The sequence below is a fragment of the Hesperophylax consimilis genome, chromosome 14, assembly GCF_061612785.1.
Source record: "Hesperophylax consimilis isolate HC1 chromosome 14, BYU_Hcon_1.0, whole genome shotgun sequence".
NCBI lineage: Eukaryota > Metazoa > Arthropoda > Insecta > Trichoptera > Limnephilidae > Hesperophylax > Hesperophylax consimilis.
In genome coordinates, this window is record NC_142849.1 from 21,230,418 (window position 1) to 21,242,811 (window position 12,394).

General features: G+C 32.9%; 1 protein-coding gene and 1 pseudogene across 7 annotated transcripts in view; both read left to right on the forward strand.

Annotated features, from left to right (window-relative positions):
• The window catches only part of LOC149418044 (lachesin-like), a 214,266-nt gene that overhangs the window by 148,451 nt on the left and 53,421 nt on the right, over positions 1-12,394 (forward strand). The gene's annotated exons all lie outside the window — the stretch shown is intronic.
• Positions 4,194-4,307, forward strand: LOC149418045 (5S ribosomal RNA; annotated as a pseudogene).

Here is a 12,394-nt window from a genome sequence, read left to right on the forward strand (position 1 = left end):
TAGAAAAAAAAATAAATTAATCATTCCGTAGACTAATTTTTAACTCTTCAGAAGGCAATCTCTTCCAGGAATATTAATATTGGCACTATTTATGGTGTCCAGAGCATTTTTCGTCAACGCCACATCACTAGGGCGTGTTTTTATTTATTTGCTGACCCTAAGCGTCTACATTTCATCACCGTAAACGATATTTAGTTTCAGGTAAAACATTACTTACTTTTATCAAATGTGAATTAAATAATCAAATTTTAACTTAAATTTGCCTGATTATATTGCAATTTTTTTCTTCAGCTTGGATTCAATGACAATGAGATAGAATGAATTTAGGTACACAGGCTTAGAAATATGATAATGAGGGAAAATCTGGCTAAACAGATGTTTTCACTGATGATGTGTGTGAAGCTATTACGCTACTCCCTGTATATATTACATCATGTTCGTTACAGTGAAACATGTAAAATATAACTGACAGTAATGATACCTGCACGGAGAAAAATCTATTTTTGAGTTAACGGTAAATTAACATGTTTGATTTAATATGATTTTTGAAGAAATTCCGTTGATTTTTTTCACAAACAAAAATATGTTTTCGTAGAAATATTATTTTCTCCATACAAACAATTCAACTACCTTAAAACGTCAAAAAATATAAAAAGTAATTTATCTTTTTTACTTGTAAAATCACCTCTCGAAGTTTGTGTGCTTTACCCCCGGACACCCTGTGCAAGTACAAAATTTGGAGGTTGATAATTTATCCTGACAATTTCCTAGTAAGTTATTCATTAACGTCATAATAATTGAACGTGATTCGGATGTTTTGTTAATTTGACATCACGTCGGAATATTTACGTATTGAAAAGGTACCTCCTTTTTGTTTGATGAAGTGAAGGAATCCTGTCAGTCAACGTCCAAATATTTATTCGGGCTCCAATTCTGTTAATTTAATCGTAACAACTGCAATCCCGTTTTTAACCTATTTACAAATAAAATGACCAGAATTCCAAAATAAATACATATAAACTTTTTCTCCTTGTGGCTTTGGTGGGGACTACAATATATTTTGGTTACAGTCGTGATTCCAATAAGGGCCCAACAAATTGAACACTGCCCTCGCAACTACGTTGTCGACCTCTTGCCATAATTATCGGAAGGAATTGAAAAATTACATTAAAAAATCTATTATGTAGTACGTCAATTAGTTTTTAAAGAATTATCTAATTTTGTGGATCACTCTGTATATATTTCCTATCTTTCCTTCGTATTTATTCTCTCATTCCCGTTATCTGTTCTCCTTATTGTTCTCACAATTCTCGGTTCGATTTTCTTCTTCCCTTCTCCCTGACACTTTTATCCCGGTAAGGTATGGAGATGTGAGCCTCATGATGTTGAGAGTTTTTTTTTTCAGATTTTGCACGACTGCATGCAACGTTACCCTTGTGAAAGGGTTTGAAAATTCGTTAGAAAGTTAAGTAATAAAACGTGCATTTATCCAGGTTGAGATATACGCGGATTTTAATGCATGGTGAAAAATTTTGTATACCATGTTTTTTTTAGCAAAGAAGCTTAACAAAATAAGAAAAACATAATTAATGTGTTGCATTTGATTTTTTGATAAAGTAACAATTATTTTGAGATTTTACTCATAGATGGAACTAGATAATAGTTAATGGGGCTAACTATAGATGGCTTTAGTTGTCGATATTGTAGTGAGTATATCATAAATAGTATGGTAATCTTAAGGTCGGGGTCCAGAATAATTTCAACGGCCTTTTAAAGAAGTCCCCAGAGCTCATTCTATCTATATATATCATTGATGTATTAGTCTATGATATATATACAATAAAGTCCAAAAGTTTTGTTGACCCGGAGTTTTATTTTAAGAGTTGCGAGAAAATCCGGAGATAACACTAACTTATGCGCTGATTAAGGTATAGTGTCGTTATGTAACTAACGTTTCGTAATATTTCATTACTAGAATTTCCTATCTGTAATAATTTTCCTCATTTTAGAATGCCATTTTTTTTAGTTTGATTGTCTTCATCAATTATTAAATACATACCGTGAGGTTTATAAGATTATAGCAATTGTAAATCCTAATAAATTGAATACAATACATTCCAGACATTACAACGAATCGTAAGCTTTATTCATTGAATGACAAATATCAACTTGTAATGACTACTTATTTGGCATTCCGATAAGCATTCCCAGGAACCTAATCGGGGTGACAGGACTCTGACTTGTACAAAGTGAAGGAAGAGTGACGCGGAACGACTGCTTCTATAAATGATTGCATTCTTTTACTGAACGGGCTGAAAGGGATATCTCGACAAATGTTAGGTATTTAAATGTTTTACGCGAAATTGATCTTGAAATAAACCTCGACTCGAATGAGTTATGAAAAAAAAATGTACAAAGTGAGTAAACTTCATGGAACTAATCGCACCTCTGCAAATACAGTACTTATATTGCTTGTGGGTGTGACAGTGCATTTCATACATTACTTGTGGCTAGAACTTTATCTTGGATGGAATTTAATATACACGTTGCGTGTATGTCAGTCACTGAATTTTGGTAGATTTTAGTTAGGTAATAAGTACGCAAATTTATTTTGTATTTAGTTCAAATCATATTATATTTATAAGGATGGGTTGTTTCGGAGAATTTGAAAAATTCATCAAATTTCAACGTTCATTTTTGGTTTCTATGAAAGTCCTATTCAAGTTCTGTTATTATATCATTATAGGCTAGTTGCTTGACAAGTTGCGATCAAGCTAAAACTTAATAAACTTGCTGTCGGTGACAATGCATCGACAAGATCGGTGACACGCTTGACTTCGGTCCCTGTGAAGAAAGGTTTAATCCCTAGCCATACCAAAACAAATAATAAGAGATTTTAAAACAGATGTACTCTAGTAAAAAAAACTTGGTTTTTCAAGGGTTGAATTTTTCGGTGTAATTTATTATGAATGCTGCAGACGCATTCATACGCAGACTCATTATCAATAATAAATACAAATCAGCCATATTTCATAAATATCCCGCATATTTCTACGAAATATAATGTGCCATAATGCATAAGTCGACAGTGTACTTACTACGTATGGTACGAATAAGGTTAGGTGACCGCTTATGAATACCGAGCGCCGTTGGCGCTTTGCTATTTTATGAAATGTTTTACTAAGTCTTTAGGCCTCTGACATATTGACCGTTATATTTCTTAAAGGGCCTGTCAGTAGAAGTCGAAGAATCTGTATGTAATTATGTATATACAGGGTTTTTCAATAAGAGGTGTTATTTTGATATTCAATCGTAAAAGATCAATGGTTTCGTTGCTTGTGTGGCACGTAGTGTCGTTTTGTTGAAAGTAAATGTTGTCCAGATCAATACCATTCAATTCCGGCCATAAAAAATCATTAATCATCTCTAAATAGCGTAATCCATTCACCCTAACTGTTACTCCAGCGTCATTTTAGAAAAAGTAAGATCCAATGACTCCGCCGGACCATAAACCGCACCAAACAGTCACACTTTGAGGAAAGAGAGGCTTTTCAACAATAACTCTTGGGTTTTCCGAGCCCCAGATGCGACAATTATGCTTGTTGACAAAGCCACCGAGGTAGAAATGGGCCTCATCACTCAAGATGATTTGCATTTGATTCACTCAAGTGAATTTTAATAATTTCAATGCGTTGTTGAAGCGTCTATCGTTCCATTTTTATTAATGGCGTAGTTTCTACTTGTCAAATTTCAAAAAATGACAGCTTCAAAAGTAACATCTACCGAAATAGCGGGCTATTCAAAATAACACCTCTTATTAGAAAACCCTGTCTATCAATAATGTCAAATAAATTTTAATTTTGAATGCAAACATGAAGAAGTTTTACAAATGACTCGTTTTACGTTTTTTGTCCAAACACTGAAAAAATAAACACATATTTGAATATAAAAATATATTCTTTACATTATGGCTACCTCACTATTTTATCATTTAATATAAAAATAATTACGATAAAATTCACGAATTTCATAATTTTTTCTCAAATCGCAGTTGAATGACGTGTAAATTTTAATCTTACGGTTAACTTCTATATTTAGATATAAAGCTTGGTATTTTCATCTATCCATATTTTATTAATAGATAACCATTAGTTTGAAACATAGTAAATACATCCAGATACAGCTTGCGTCTCGCCAACGACCATACCATGTTGAAGGCACCGGTTCCGATCACCGAAGATAAGCAACATTAGGCGCGGTCAGTACTTGGATGGGTGACCGCTTGGGAACACCGCGTTCCGTTGGCTTTTTGCTATTTTTGTCAATATTTATATTTTGAAATAAGACACAGAAAAAAATCACACAATGGTTACGAGTTTACGAATTTACGACAATAACCAAACAGTGGTATTTAGAAAAAAGGTTTTGTTGTTGTTCATTCAATTCTGCTAAACTGTCACAGTACACAGTTTAAAGATGAAACTAGATTAAAATTACTGGATAACATTACAATTCACACTTTTATTTTTGTAAGTGTGTTGTGTGTACTTCAGTATCCGGTCAATCCTGTCAACATGTGTTTGATAGGAAATTTTTATTCCGCATGACCGTTGTGATTGTTGCGACCTGTCAAATCGTGGCAAATCAATATTTTGCAAAGTTTGTTGATAAAATTATCAAAATGTAAATATTGGAAAATATAAATAAAATGTGAAGATTTGGGCTTGTTTAGAGTTTTTTCAACTGTGTAAATATGAATCGAATTCTATGTTGGTCCATTTTATTAGCGCAGACTCGTTAAAATCATGGGAAAATATAAAGATTTTAAGATTTGTCTTCGGATCCGGATCCGGATCTTACAAAAACAAATATCATTACTTTTCTTTACAACGTAATTATATTTTTTGTTAGTTTTACAAATAAAAGAGGTGAGGATCAGAAATTTATCTTTTGTACGAACACCGTTGAAACATAAAGAAATGTGAAACGTGAAAAATAAAGAAATCTGTCAAAAAATAAACAAAGACAAAAACTTCTTAGAATTATTAATTAATCATTTAAAATAAAATAATGTTTTTACCCTTTTTATCGCTTGTCTGAATTATTGTTAAAATAACTGATTCCAATTTTGAAAATGATCCTTTAATTAAACGTGAATATTTTTACGCAGGAATAATCGATGCACTTCATCACAGACAACCGAAATTAGTTTGTTTGGTTGTATCATGATTTTATTTAGGTTAATTGTCACTTTGGAAAAAAATCGGAAATACCTACTCGCCATTGATGTATTATAACTCTCCGCTATGAATTTTAGGATTCTCATTATCAACATCGCAATTTAATGGGGGGTAGGAGATATTATTTATACGACAGTTTGATGAATTCGGCTATAATTTCAATTTGAACTATGTACAGTCATAAAACTAACGGTTTTGATATTGATTATATATAAAATAACTTAATCATTCGCTGATGTGACGAACAGCTACACGTGTAAGCAGCTTATATATTTTTATCTTGCGTTGTTGAATGAGCTATTTAATTTATTTATTGAATGCAATTGATAGCTACGAGAAAATTATAAGTATACAGAATTACACCAAACAATGTAGACATAGTTATAATATCCACAGTGAATATTATAAAAATAAGGATGAATCCGAATATAAAATAAAATACCTACAATAATGATAATACATGCATATTTTTGACATTAAAAAAATATATTATCAAAGATATTGAAATTGATAGACCAGCCAATCAGGGAAAGGGGAATAAACCAAGTTTAGTGGAGCGCGGGAGACAGCATGACGGTCTCTCTTTCTGTGCTTTGACAATAAATGAACATGACAGGCAAATCGCATTGTACGTTACATAATACCACTATTCAGTCCTCTAAATTAAAATCTGCCTACGAACTAATAGTAGTTCTTACAATTGCGCTCAAATAGCTAGCTATGTAAACAAAAAATCGGACTGTTTTCCAGAATTTAATATTTTGTTACACTAGTTCGTAAAACACTTTAAAAAATGTGTTATAATTTAACAAATTCACTCAATTTAGCGTCGCTCCGCGAAGCGGGTCGTTTAAAAACGAACATTCAGATGCTGCGTAGAAAAGTCCCACAGTGTACTACGCTGCAAGCCTTTGCCTTAATTTAGCGAACTTTACTTTTCCGCACGGTGTCTGATTATTTCAACGTGCGTTGTTTGGCGGTAAATGTTACAGCGGTACTATTAATTAGTTAAATTTATGTAGTTTTGGTGGAGACATCAAGTACCGGGTACCAAGAACTATTAAGCTTAGTCCCGTCGTCCATACTAATGTTGATGTTTTTTGGGGATTTGGATTGCCCCCGTAATTAGGGGTGCTCAATGCGGTTTGGTTTTGAATTTACTTCGGCATAGCCGTGTTTGGTGACTAGAACAGAATGACCAGGAATTTCCCTACTATCCCATTTCCCAAAAACTATCCTTCCCCACACTCACCGTCACCACATACCCAAATTGATAGTTAAACAATAAACATAAGAAGCAACCATTGGTTAAATATTGTTGTACATAACGTGATTTATTTTCTTTTCATTAAAATTAAAAAGCGAATTTGAGATTATTGAAGAAGTAGTAATTAATCGTTTAAAATGAAAAATTAATTTGGATTTTCGTAAAAAAATATTGAAGTTTTTAAACCCATTCCTTCGATTTATCGAAGCTTTGCTAAGATGCAGTTACTGAAAAGCTACCCCTTTGAAATGTTATGTAAATGAAAGAAAACTGATGTCTCTAATTTCCATGAGAAATTTCTCCTTGGCCATATATCTACAGGGCAATGAAATTGTTTATCTGCTTAAGACGGAAATTTGGGATGTGAAAATTTTTGGTTAGTAATGCCAACCAACTTATGTTGTTATAATCAGAAAGAAAGTATAAAAATAACCTTTCGTCGTCCTTCTGAGACCAACTCAAACTGTTTAATAACACAAACCCATCGTACAAAGACTCTATTCAGTTTTGAATCGGGGGCGTAATAGAAGACTCTAAATAATATTATAAAATACGTAGAAAAATTGACAAAAATAGATTGTTTTATATGATGCCACACAAAGGTCAAAAACTTCAAGGGTGAACATTGTAAATGGTGTATCCCAATATTGGCGTCTTGTGAGATGTAGAGAAGTATGAATCTGCTTATCCTCATCTGGAATTTGATGATAAGGTACAGTTAAAGTCATTTCATTATTTTAAGTGGTCTTATTTTTGCCATTACATAACTTTTCTACAAATGTATATCAATAAGTAGGTACCATAAAAATAATTGTCATTTAATAAGTCGTGTTTTATTCCTTTTACTGTAATGTAAGAGTTTTTGGTTGTATACATTGACTAAATAAGACACGTAATTGGTTGTATTATGTTTATGTTATAAAATTATTGATGTGTCATTAATTTTGAATACTCTGTTGGACTAATAAGTTCAATGAATATACCTAGATCATCTCATTAGCCGTGTATCAATAATAATTACATCTTTATGAAACAACGTCATTGGATTTATACTTTGGGGTAAAGTGTAGGCATTGTAAAAAATCTCAATAAATCATTATTTTTTATTTGCGTTTGCTGGGTTTTGATACCGTGACCTTTAGGCTCCGAGCCAGATCTGAACACTATATCTCTATCCTTCGCTTTCAACGATAATTCATTATTTGGAAATTATAAACACGCTAACTAAACAACTCGTTGCTATCCTATTACAAACAAGTGACATTTGTTTCAGTACAACAATATCAAGCGCAGTTATTTAAGCGAGTTATAAACGTTAGAATTTAAGCGTTTTAGGATTAAATCGTGTGTTATGCGAAGATAACTCGACTAATCTGTGTGCCTACCGAATAGGAGGATCAGGGATAAGGGATCAACTCTCATACGAGGAGAAACTATTCTCGAGTTGAAAACAACAAATAAACAACGTCATCTTTATGTGCCAACTGCTCTGCCAGCGATTTGGACAAAGGCTTCAACTAAACAGTACCTTTAATAATCTTCTGTTGTCGGATTCACGTAGAAATCTTTTGTGCTTGGCAATCATACCACTTTACTCGTAAGCAGTGGTGGTTCATGATGCGTCTCATTAGAATTCAATTGGAGATTAAAAAGAGAATTTTGGTATTTTCCATATATTCTTTTTTCTCAAAATCAAACTGAGTATCAGTATGAGTATCACTGTACCACACATTAGAATCCTAGCGATAATATACAATTAAGTGATTCATTAAAAGTTTGTGGCTAAATAATAGAATCTTTTAGGTTCCAAAAAATAGTTTTAAGTACGAAAATTACAATTTAAGTAACTTTTTTTTAAATATAAATAACGTAAAACATTTTCTGTAATAAATATTAACTAATTTTAAAAACAATAAAAATACAGAAAAAATCTAAAAAATAATTTATTCTGCACGAATTTTGTCTTAACAAATCATAGGTGCAGCGCTCTCAGGCAACTAGCAGCTTTCCAAGGTTTACAGGACTACCGCTCTGGCGCCACTAGTAGGTTTTGTATGAACCTAATAAAATTAGACGGAAGATCCCATAGGTGCTGATATTCATAACGTACCTATGTGATTTGGAATTCATTACGGAAGTGATCTTGTGCGGTATGCACGAGTACCATTCGGCCGGCGGATTTTTAACACAGAATTTAAATGGCGCGTTGTGGTAAAATTATAAGACAAGTTTACCTTATTTCCTTAATTTGTTTATGGAATTTATTTGCAACAACGCACATAAAAGAAAACCGCTACTGAATAGTACGGAAAGACTGTGTGGTGAAGGCAAGATATCCAGAATGTGAAATCAGTTATAACTCCAATAGCTTTTCGTTAACCGAAAAATAATTATTATAGGTATCGTGAAATAAAATTTATGAAAAATCGAAAAGTAAGAACATAATTTTTTTACTAAAATACACATTCAAATTTTATTTTTCTTGTGACCTTTAAAAACTTCAATATTCTGTTTTGGTTTGACTGATTTCATCTTATTAGATTTATTTTGTATATTACTTAACGTCATCCAATTTCCGAGAAATACATACATGTTCGCGTATGTACGTGCGATTGCCACCAAGAAAGAAAAATAAGAAAAGTTGATAGAATGCATTGTTATCAACAGCGATTCTGTCTACCAGAAAACAAAGATCAAAATTCAAATAGATGTTTATATACAAGTAAAATTCCATTTTTATACCACTTTTAATCAATAATAATCTACATGTTTCAATTTGCCAATTGCTTCTTCGTCAGCATATTTAAAATGAACGAATTCAAGTATAGACAAATAAGTTCATATAGACAAAAATGTTATTATGAAAGGTGATTAATTAGTTGAAAATTGTACATACAAAATATTATAGTGAATATATGTATAATAAATTGTATTTCTTAGTCCTCCTCACTTGGATGACCTGTGCAATTATAAAAATAAAAATGGCTGCTATAAAATAAATCAAATTATCATAAAAAGTTAATTATTACGTTTTAAAAAAAATAACACATTAAAGTATAAATCCAAAACTTTTATAATTTATTATATAATAATCAAGGTGTAATTTAGATCTAAAAATCAATATAGAAATATTAAAAAAAGTTTTTAACTGCAACGCAGTGAAAAACAATGAAATGATTAGTAAAATAATACGCGTTTATTTAATTACTGTAGAAACTGATCGTCTATCTTAAAGTATCGATTGAGTGTTGTAAAAACGTAACATGTTTCAATGAGTCTCATACAGGCACATCATCAAAGACGATTCGTTTGACGCTCAGGAAATGCTAAAAGATTATGTAGCGACATTTATTAAATCCGTTTATATTTAGACTTGCAATTCAATTCAAAAATATTCCCCAAGTTTTTTATGTTTGTTTCATTCTTCATATTCCTTAAAAAAACGCACATTATTAATAATTTTTAATCATCACTCGAGCGAGAGTCTTTTTAAAATGATTTACCTGTATGACATTGTACGTGTGATGTTACTAAATTCTACTCAAATGTGGGAAAACAATTATAACGTTATATTCAAAGACGAGCAAGATTTTTATATGGAAGGAATATAAACATTCTTCAGTAAATTATTACGATAATTACATAAATGAAATAAATTATTTGAATCAACCCTCGAAACTTGTAAATAAAATTGTTATTTCAGCATCAGTACCAATACCGTAATAAGTACCTATTTTAAAGGAAAAAATGTCTGTGTCTGTATCTTAATTTATGCCAACTCATTGAGGGAAAACATGTCTGTGTCTGTGTCTGAATGTCTGCCAGTTAATTAAAGGGAAAAATGTCTGTGCCTGTGTCTTAATGTCTGCCAACTAAATAAAGGGAAACATGTCTGTGCCTGTGTCTTAATGTGTGCCAACTAATTAATGGGAAACATGTCTGTGCCTGTATTTTAATGTGTGCCAACTAATTAATGGGAAAAATGTCTGTGCCTGTGTCTTTATGTGTGCCAACTAATTAATGGGAAACATTTCTGTGCCTGTGTCTTAATGTGTGCCAACTAATTAATGGGAAACATGTCTGTGCCTGTGTCTTAATGTATGCCAACTAATTGAAGGAAAACATGTCTGTGTCTGTGTCTTAATGTATGCCAACTAATTAAAGGAAAACATGTCTGTGTCTGTATCTTAATGTGTGCCAACTAATTAAAAGGAAACATGTACGTGCCTGTGTCTTAATGTGTGCCAACTAGCGATGTGTAGGTTCAGCCGGATTGAGTCCTTGAGCCCGAGTCCTTTGCGGGAAGCGGGTCCTACTCCCACTCCTTTTCGTAATCAACCACTCCCAGAGAACTCGGTCTGGGACTCGGACCCGAATGCCTCCAATCAACGACTCCCAGAGAACCCGGACCCGAGAATGCCTCTAATAGCCCAGTCAATGAAGGGAAAAAAAGACCCAATGTCGGAACTAATTCCCCGGAAGCTGAATTTCTCACAGATGTTAGAAGACCTTTAAACATGTATTTTTACAAAAGTCCCCGACTTTCCCCCTTGTGCTTCCTTCCCCACCCCCTCTTGAATATATTTTTCAAAGCCTTTCGGAATACGCTAATATCTCCTTAATGGTTTTATTAAATCAGACTATTTATTTTTTGTTTAGTTTTTAATTAGTTGTTCTATAAAATTGTATTCTTTCATTTTTACGAGAAAAGCTATACAATCTCTACAATTTATTAGTAAAGGAAAAATATCAGTTTTTAAAATAGTATTTCAGAATATATTTGCACATAACTTTTTTCTGAGCTTGTTAACGAAAAAAAATAAATCAACAAAACTTGTAGACAATATTTTTAGCTATAAAATAATGTATATAATAATGGGTTTTAATTTATAATAAGGCACGTAGGCTGAATAAGGAGCACGGCGCGCGGCAGCGGCTCGAACGCGCAGCGGTTCGCGGCGCAGCGAGAAATTACAAAAACCTAAGGAAAGTAATGATTAATTCATGTGTTTGCTTTATTTTTATAACAAATTCATCTAACGTTGAAGAGTTTTATTGTTATTTACCAGTTTTAGTTCGGAGGGGGGGGGGGAATATAAATATTTTCCCCTACCCAATGAAGCGCTTTCATTATCCACCAACCGCCGTGCCCTGGTCTGGCTAAACAGTCGTATTATGTTGTATGATTGTTTGTAACTTATTATTTAAATAAAAGTATGTGGGAAATTTTTGAGAATCAGTTTACGCGTCCTCACAAGTCCTACATGCTCCAGGGTCATGAATATTCTCGGGCAAACAGAGCCTACACTTAAACAGCAGCGTCTCTTTTCCACGTAATGAGAGAAGAATAGCAAGATATTGATGGTAAATTAAGACAAATAGAAATATGTATCAAGATTTAGTTACGCGGAAAAAAGATATGGAGGAGTTTAATAATGATGACAATCTAAAAGAGACGATTCCATATACTGAAGCAAGTGAAGACAGGATTAAGGAATCATCGAGTAGGACTGCCAAGTTGTGGCTTTACCTTCTACATTGCATCGACCTCATGCTTAGATTTATATTTGCAGAGAAGTCCGGGAATCGGAAAATGCACCTAAATACTATTGTTGATATGCTTCCATTTTTCAACTCGGCAGGACATTTACCATACGCAAAATCAGCACATATGTACGTTCAAGGTATGTTGCAACTCGAATCAAGAATAACCAAAGAATAATATAAACTATTCACTAAAAATGGGTACTTTATAATAAGAAGAAGCGACAGATATTGGTCCGGTACGTGGACGGACATCATCATCGAGCAGTGTCTCATGCGACCAATGAAGTCAGTTGGCGGTTTGACACATGGGCGCGGAATCACTGACGGCGCTTTTTCAAAG